The sequence below is a fragment of the Pezoporus occidentalis genome, unplaced genomic scaffold (genome assembly GCF_034315485.1).
Source record: "Pezoporus occidentalis ecotype Australia unplaced genomic scaffold, CSIRO_AGI_Poc_V1 ctg39, whole genome shotgun sequence".
NCBI lineage: Eukaryota > Metazoa > Chordata > Aves > Psittaciformes > Psittacidae > Pezoporus > Pezoporus occidentalis.
This window is the reverse complement of record NW_026915713.1, coordinates 7,828,790-7,838,141: the sequence shown is the minus strand read 5'-3', so window position 1 is coordinate 7,838,141 and position 9,352 is coordinate 7,828,790.

Sequence of the window (9,352 nt, the reverse complement as noted above, 5' to 3'; positions counted from 1 at the left end):
GAATGTACAGGACAACCAGGTGATTGGGTCCAGTCAGCATAGGTTTATGGAAGGCAGGTCCTGCTTGAATAACCTGATCTTCTATTACAAGGTGACCTGCTTAGTGGATGAAGGAAGGCTGTGGATGTTGTCTACCTAGACTTTAGTAAAACCTTTGACACCATTCATCAGAGCATTCTCCTGGAGAAACTGGCTGCTCATGGCTTGGATGGGTTAAAAAACTGGGTGGATGGCCAAATCCAAAGAGTGGTGGTGAATGGAGTTAAGTCCAGTTGGCAGCTGGTCACAAGTACTGTTCCCCAAGGTTCAGTATTGGGGCCTATGTTGGTTAATATCTTTAGCAATGATCTTGATGAGGGAATCAAGTGCATCCTCAGTAAATTTGCAGATGACACCAAATTGGGTGGTAGTGTTAATCACCTGAAGGATGGGGAAGATCTGCAGAGGGATCTGGACAGGCTGGATCGATAGGCTGAGGCCAATTGTAAGAAGTTCAACAAGACAAAGTGCCAGGTCCTCCACTTGGGGTACAACAACCCTAAGCAATGCTACAAGCTTGGGGAAGAGTGGCTGGAAAGCTGCTCACCTGGGGGTACTGACTGACGGCCACCAGAACATGAGCCAGCTTGTGCCCAGGTAACCAAGAAGGCCAACAGCATCCTGGCCTATATCAGAAATAACGTGGCCAGCAAGACCAGGGCAGTGATCATCCTCATGTACTCTGGTGAGGCCACATCTCAGATCCTGTGCTCACTTTTGGGTCCCTCACTGTCAGAAAGACATTGAGATGCTGCATGTCCCAGGAAGGGCAACAAAGCTGGTGAAGGGTCTAGAGAGCAAGTCTTATGAGGAGTGGACGAGGGAACTGGGGCTGTTTAGCCTGGAGAAAAGGAGACTGAAGGGAGACCTTATTATTCTACAATTACCTGAATGCAGGTAGTATTGAGTTAGTTGCCCATTTCTTCTACCAAGTAACAGGTGATAAGGTGAGGGGAAATATCCTCAAGGTAAGCCAAGAGGGGTTTATACTGGATGTATTAGGAAAAATTTCTTCACTGAAAGGGTTGTCAAGCATTGGAACAGGCTGCCCAGGGAAGTGGTAGAGTCACTGTCCTGGGTTCCGCAGTAGCAGTCATGTTTTTCCTTTGTGTTAACTGGTGCAGTGCAGTGTTTTGACTTTCAGCTCGGGAACAGAGCTGATAACAAGCGATGTTTTGGTTTGGCCAAGGACTTTGTGAGCCTCATGCTCTGCCATGTGATTAGCCCGGGGTGAAAAATTTCTTCACTGAGCTGATAGGGTTGATTTGTTGCAAGCATCTCTCGGAGCGGGGACAGGCTGCCTCGGCACCAATCACTGGGAGTGAGTGAACAAGCTACCTGACTGGGTTTAAACCACGACAGTCACAGAGGTATTTAAAAGATGTTTAGATATGGCGCTTAGTGACATGGTTTACTGGTGGACTTGGCAGGGTTAGCTTAACAGTTGAATATATTTTACAACCTAAATAATTCTATGATTCTATTAATCCTGGTCTGGCCTCAGATCCAGATCTCCTTCAGGAATCACTGGCAGACCCACAACCTCTGAAGGGTGAAGAAGGTCTGGACTTTTTGTGCACACTTCTTAATTCATCAGCAGAACAGAAAGTATTGCACTAAGGCATTCTGCAGATCCAAAACTGGTGAGATTGGCTTCAGCTGTTGTAGTCGTTGGCTGTGACTGGGCAGTCCCCAAGTGCTTTCTTAGCCAGTAGATGGATTTGGTAAATGCCTAATGAAGTGATACTTGCCTCTAAAGTGCACCTAAAATGGAATTGGTCATCTGCTAGTGGAAAGAGCCAATAAATGTGCTCCTTTCCAAAGCTTTCCTATTTATATAAAATTTAAAAAAAACCTATCTGTAGCCTTTTCTCTGTATATGTTTATTTAGATTACTAAAATACTCATTGGTAACTATTACAGTATGGTTCCAAACATTATAATGAAATAAATCAATGGTTTAGTGGTTTGTATATATTGTATGTGGGTGACATCAATGGCTGTGAATAAATCTCCTGCAGTTACCATAGAAACAAAATTTCCTCAAGTAACGCAGCAGAGTGGTGTGATGTTGAGTGGGGAGTACTAACATTTAATTTTTAAATTAAATTGTACATGTCTCTGTTCAGCCTGGAGAAGAGAAGGCTGTGTGGAGACCTCATAGCAGCCTTCCAGTATCTGAAGGGGGCCTATAGGGATGCTGGAGAGGGACTCTTCATTAGAGAATGTAGTGACAGGACAAGGGGTAATGGATTAAAACTTAAACAGGGGAAGTTTAGGTTGGATATAAGGAGGAAATTCTTTCCTGTTAGGGTGGTGAGGCACTGGAATGGGTTGCCCAGGGAGGTTGTGAATGCTCCATCCCTGGCAGTGTTCAAGGCCAGGTTGGACGAGGCCTTGGGTGATATGATTTAGCGTAAGGTGTCCCTGTCCACGGCAGGGGGGTTGGAACTAGATGATCTTAAGGTCCTTTCCAACCCTAACTATTCTATGATTCTATGATTCTATGATATAACTCATTGGAAACAGCACAACCACCAATTTAGCATTAAAATCACGATGAGCTCTATTTTTTTGTATTGAAAGTCACCTTAGTGAAAGCCACCTTAGTAAAAGTCACCTGACCTAGTAGCTAGCAAGATATATGTTGTGAGTTCTCAGCCTGCAAAGGTTCAAGCTAATGAATACTTCTCATACTTGGAAAGCAACCTATAGATACCTGTGAAAAAGAGACCAGCTTCCCACACAATGGTGTATTAGCATTGCACATTTTGATATGGGCTTATTTCCATATAAAAGAAAAGTTTAATATGTTAGAATTAGTATTACTGAAGTATTTTCAAGTAACAGTACAATGCAGCCTGTAGTTCAATATGAAGCATTTCTGAGAGCTGATGTTAAGGAATATATCATGTGAATGACAAAGATTTCAGGGTTAATGGGGCCTGCCTGGTGGATCGCCATGGTAACTATGGTTATAGTATATGCTTGACTACAGTATTAGTTTTCTAAAATCTGATGGCTGGTTTGAACAATCACTGCATAATCATTTATTCTTTTAATGAGGAAATAAAATAGATTGGTTTTGCAACCTTTTTCTCCAGCACTGCATTCGGGTTTAGCACTGTGTCAGAGAGACTGTGGAAAATTTATCCCAGGGGTCTTTATCTGAAGTCAAAATCTTGAGGAATTAAAAAGCAAACATCACAGAGGAGTTTTCTCTCCAGTTCTTCTAACGAGTCTCTGTTCCTTTAATCACATTAATCAAGTTAACATAAGGACAAATCTGGAGAGAATTACAGCACACATAACTACCTTTTTTTTCCCCTAATGGGAACTCTTGCAAGTGTCATTCAATTCAGGACTTGATTTTCCAGTCCTTGTTCCTTCAACAGCTGTAACAGACATTGTCCATGTTTGTTCAGTTCTGGGACTTAAATACATCTTAAAAATGAGGTCTGTATAACGGGGCAGGAAGTAATTTTCTGGGCCCGAGTTATGAGTGAATGATGGTTTGGGGTTCTTCATCCTTGAAACAAGTAGGTAGAAACACTTTTTTCAGGTATAGATAGACTTGGAGCTCAATGCAAAATCACCCCTAAACCACTGTAATACAGCATGGTGTAGATGGCCATGAAATGAAAATTCAATTTTGCTCAATTTTGCTCCTTCAGCTGCTCTGCTCAAGGAAATCGATTCACCCATGAAGAGACGCCTTTTAATTAAAAAGTTGCAGAGACCTTATTGTTTATTTCTGTGATCCTTTATGTGGTGGGGAAAAAATGTTTCCTCTAAGACCCCAGTCGGATTTTTATATGATTATAAATCCCCTTAAAAGCATATACTTGCAATCAATAATTCCTTCCCTTTGAAATCCCTAAGGAAATTGCTACCTGCTGTACTGTCTTCAGCCACATAGGAGCAACCTGATTTTACAATATATATCAAACAACTTAATCTCCCATACAATGCAGGCTCCTGCCCTGGGAAGGCACATAATGCTGCAAGAGTGCAGGCTGGGGCAGCCAGGCTGGGGAGCAACTCTGCTGGAGTCACTGGTGCCCTGGAACACCATGAAGCATGCAGGAGCCATCAGTGCCCAGGGAGCAGAAGCATGGCTCATCCTACAAGCGATGGGATTATTGCCCTCTACTCCACACTCAGGAGACCTTGGCCAGATACCACGTCTGGTTTTGGGCCCCCATCAATACAAGAATTGGACAAACTCGTGTGAATTCAGCAAGGGCTCCAGGCCAGCTGGGGCTGGAATGGTTGCAGTGCAAAGAGAGGCTGAGGGATGGGCTGGTTTAGTTTGGGACAGAGATAGCTTCAGGGGGAGTCTGGCAGTAGACTGAAACCTAACTATAGACAGTGTAGGTAAGTAAATTTCTTTAGGTATCTGAGGATGAAACATACTACCAGCATGACATCTAATGGGTGCCTCGGCTCTTATCTTCGAAACTATTGTGTATTATTGTGTATACCATGTATGAATGATTGCTTTCTTGTCTGCATTAAGCATTTTAGGAGCTAGCCTCCTTTTAAATTTGCTTAGGATTAATAAATTAGGCCTCCCCTTCTGCCTAATGGCCATCACTGGCAGGCGTGCATGTCTGACAAGTGATGCTAGGGTGCAAAGAAGAGGTGCAGCCTTCTAATCCTAGCATCTTCCTGGGAGGTGGAAAGCAGGGGTACCATCCTCCTTGGTATGTGGCCAGGCCAGAGGGGATGCTGAGAAGACAATGACAGACAGGGACAAAGAGAAAGCACTCCTCATCACGCCTTTATCACATGGTTCTTGATTACAAGAAGTCACCATGTAACTAGTGGGAAAACAAGTGCAAGACAACATGAAAGAACATGCTGCAGGAGTTTTCTGTGAGATTCAGACATCATCTGCGAGTTAGCCATTAAAAAGAAGTGGCTGTAATTCCTCAGTGTATGATGAAAGCTTTTAAACTTTGAATTGGTTTAGGAAAACATAAATGAAAAAGTAATCCCACTTTTGCAACTCCTATCCCCTCTTTGTGTTACCTAACAAGCTCTAAGAGCAGCTGTAATTTTGGCAGATGAAAGAAACCCAATTGTATATAAGATTTCATGTTTTCAGTCAGGTCTAATGTTATATAAAATCGTTAAAGAATTAAGTTTATTTTATTGTGTTATCTGTAGAACATAAAATTTGGGATTCCAGAATAAATAAAAATACATAAATGTTCAAACTGAAGTTTTCTCATTTTAGGTTTTTAAAAGATTATTTTAGAGTCAGAATTTCAACTCCCATGCTATTTATTTAGAATAAATACAATGAAGTACTTACCCTGCACTTTAGCTAGTAATTGTTGAAAAAAATTGTACAAGTGCAGTCAGAATGCTATTTCTACATCATCAGCCACGCTTGCTTTTCAAAAGCCTCTCTGAAGTCTCTCTTTTTCAGTGAGGACTGCAAATCCCACTCAGAGAGGAGGACAGGTGGCAGTCATCATTAGAAAGTGGGATCAGGAGAAGTCACTCCAAGATTCTTATTCACGCTGTTACTTTTCTGTTGGTGCCTTGCATATCTCATTATGGATTTCAGCTGATTTTCAGCTGAGCTGGATGCTGGCTTCATTTAATTCACAAATCACACCTGACCCAGCTCCTTGTCACCTCCACAAAGATGTTTCCACTCTCTTTTTTGAGCCCTGGAACAGCTTTTGTAGCTTTCTATAGAGCCAGAGTCAGGAAACGTACATTATGGTGAATTCAGTCTACTGAAAATGCTTTCTAGTGTAAGTTTTGGTACATTCCTGGTCCAGCTGAGGCTGCTGAGCCTGTTGAGACCTCATAGTGATCTTTTCATCGATGATTCAGGAGAAGAATGAAGCAGTGCAAAGGAAAAGATTGGTTACCAGATGTGTGTGCCTTGTAGAGGTCAGCAAAGCTCAGGATAGATTAACAAGGATGAAGGGGAAAAGATACCCTGGCAAACAGGGAGGGTCTGTCTGTTCGCAAGGGCATTTCTCCCAGTCCCCTTTGAAGGCAATAAAAAGATCCCTGCAACTCTCTGGAGAACACCAAGTATATACATGAGGAGGAGGAGAACAAAGGCATGAGTGACTATATGAACTTCTGGCCCTTTGGCCATTGTATGTGTTTTGAGGCATTTCAAGGATTTCTTTGATTGATAATGAATGTCTGAAGATATGCTGAGGAAAGTGGCTGAGGACTCTGAGTACTCAGAGTGGCACAGTACACTGTGCCGCAAGTGGCACAGCACTCTTAGTTGTAGGAAATGTAATAAGACATAAGTAAAAATGTTGCCAGTCTTTAAAGAAATTTAAGGAAAATTCAGTTTAGAAAAAAAGCTGTTATTTTTGATGATCTAATGTGTTTTAACAATAGTTTTGACAGACAGAAATATCTAATAATCTTCTGAGCTCCTACAAAGATTAATTGTGCCTTCAAATTATATCTGAAATAATTTGATAATATCAAATATATAAAAGCATCCAAGAAATAATGCACATCTCGATTCTTGGGCAAGCAACAAAGAAACCCACTCTTATTGATGTATCAATAATCTCTGCTTTGTGCTTCTGCAGTTTGAAATGTCAAATGCATATGAATGACTCCATTTATACTACAGGGCTCATCTAATTTGATCCTTCCAAACAAGTTTAAAACAAGTTTTTTTATTACTTTAAATAGCTCTATATTTCATCATTCTTCTGTTGCATTCAATTGCCCTCTCTTTAATAAAAAATATTACAGCTGGTTTTGGTCACTCCTAGTATTCATATAATTCTCTCACAGTACTCTTTCTTCAATGTACATAAAGGCAGAGATACCTGTTATTCTCACTCCTCTGTATCTATGGGCATTGCTTTCTGTATGCTGTAGAACTATATTTCTCCTTGAAGAAATATTATTCATGTATTTTTTAGTTACTAACATTAAATTATGTTTTTTCAGTCTTCTTGACAGGAAGTAAATACCTGGGTTTGGCTTTACCTGTTAAAAAATATTTGAAGTCTGATTGGTACTACAGCAGTAGATACAATTTTAATTATTTATGTCATGCAATATCAGATTGCATCTTATAACTCTTTTGATTTACCATATTTCAATGGAATAAAATATCTTCTGGCACTGAATGCTTCTGTCTGATGCCAGCTAAGGTCTTTCTATCTCATGCCTGGAGACAGTCCACCTCTTCAGCTTGTTTCCTATAAGTAATATATTTAAGGTTCACGTGGTTTATTCAGTGACTGTAGACAACTGTTTACTAGGTCCTTATTCAAAGATCAAATTTAAATAGACTACAGCTAAGATTCCAAATGAACTTTCATTGCAGATTTCCTTTATCAGACAACCATGGCAAGAACTGAGAAAATATGACTCAGGAATGCTCAGTTACAAAATGAGTCTCCTTTGACTCATTCTATGATCTTTTGCATTTCTGACCAAAAAAAAAAAAAAGTGGGCTCTCCGATAGAAGGCTCTAATGGTTGACAATAATGGCTTAGGTACTTCCTGAAAATACTGGGCTAGACAAATTTTAAGTTAAGAATTAAGACTGTTCAGTAAGGAAGAAAACCTACAAGATGAGTCATTTATACGATCAAATCACATTAAATTCGAAATCTGTAGGTTTTATGATGGACTTCTGACAGCTGAAACCTCAAAACAATAAAATTATATTTAGCAGAAAATTTAAGATAGAGGAATGTTTTTAACCTGACTGCATGGCAGATAGCTCCTAAATTGAAGAGGAGGTGAAAGCCAATAAGCTAAATTACTATAAACAATTCAATCTACAGTTCTTAATTTGTGTATAGCTTTGGGATTGAAATTACTCCTGTTTGCTTTCAACCACATTGCTGTTATTTGCTTTAGGTTTTGGTTTTGTTTTTCCAGAGTCAGAACCACACCAGCTGACTAACCTTTTTAAAAAAAATACAGACATCCATTTTGCTCTCAACTCTTCAACAAATCTTTGTGGAACATATTTTTCACATCAAAACCCTGCATGAAATTCTGCATGGAAGATGTAATGTAGTATAACAGATGTCCCTGCCCATGGCAGGGGGATTGGAACTAGACAATCTTAAGTTTCTTTGCAACCCTAACTATTCTACGATTCTATGATTCTATGTCCATGACAATGCTAATGAAATGTGATTTTGTCATGAATAGTGAAAACTTGGACATCGACCACAATGCCAGAATAGATGCTGGTGTGCAGTAGACAACGTGAACTGATAAGCATCTGAAACACAGTATGGTAACAAGGAAAGGTAGTGAAACTTTGGTCTATGTAAACAAAGAAGGATCTTATAATGAATTCTGAAACAGTAGGTCTCTCTGGGCAGGATTTTTTTTTCATCTGATGTTTAAATATCTAGTCAAAACTAATAAGCTATTCCTTCTCTGTATTTCAATGGGAGAATAGGTGCCTTATGGGTGTGACTCAGTCCTCTGATCTTACATATTTATCTATATGGGAGTGGCCTGTAGAAATGTCTGTATCTCAAAATTGGAGCAGACCAGAAAATTAGCACTGTCCATACTATTACCTGTCTAAAACTCTAAGATGAAATTAAACTCATTTGTACATTTTCATCTCTCCAGGAACAGGCCTGGAATAGTTTGTTTTGTGCTGTGAACTTGGCTTTACCTATACATTCTGGAGAAGTTACTTTTTTTGAGTGTATAGACATGGATATGAGGACTCATGTTTATCTATCATTTGGAAATGTGACGATTTGTTATCTGTGCAGTTCTTTACCTAGCTAAACAAGGGCTATGAATATGACTATGAATACAGCAGATATTAAATCCTATCATCCCCTGCTTCTTCAGGGTGAATATTTGTTCCACAGATTGCTATCAAGGTAACCATTCGTTAAAGGCAGTCTTTTATTTATACAACTATCCCACTGCTATTGAGTTGTCTAACATACATGGTCTCCCAGATGCTTTTTATAGTTTTATAGAAAGCACATAGTGAAGCAGAGATCCTGGAGGACATAGAAATTAATCCTAGCTTTTATTCTAAAGAACATTCCAGATATTTTCTTCAACATCCTTATATTTTTTTTTAAACGTGTAAAGTTTTGCAATTTCTATCTCCATTGCGTATCTGAAGGTAGATCAATGACTGACTAATAAACAGATTTAGGTCTTAACATATGAATGGTGTATTAAATCATAATTTTTTTAAAAGACCTCTGAGGAGAAGAAAACTTTTTGGACTATTCCTAGGCTAATATGAGGTTAGTAGCTGGGCTTTTAAGCTTAGGTATGTCATATCAACAAACGTCTAAGTAGG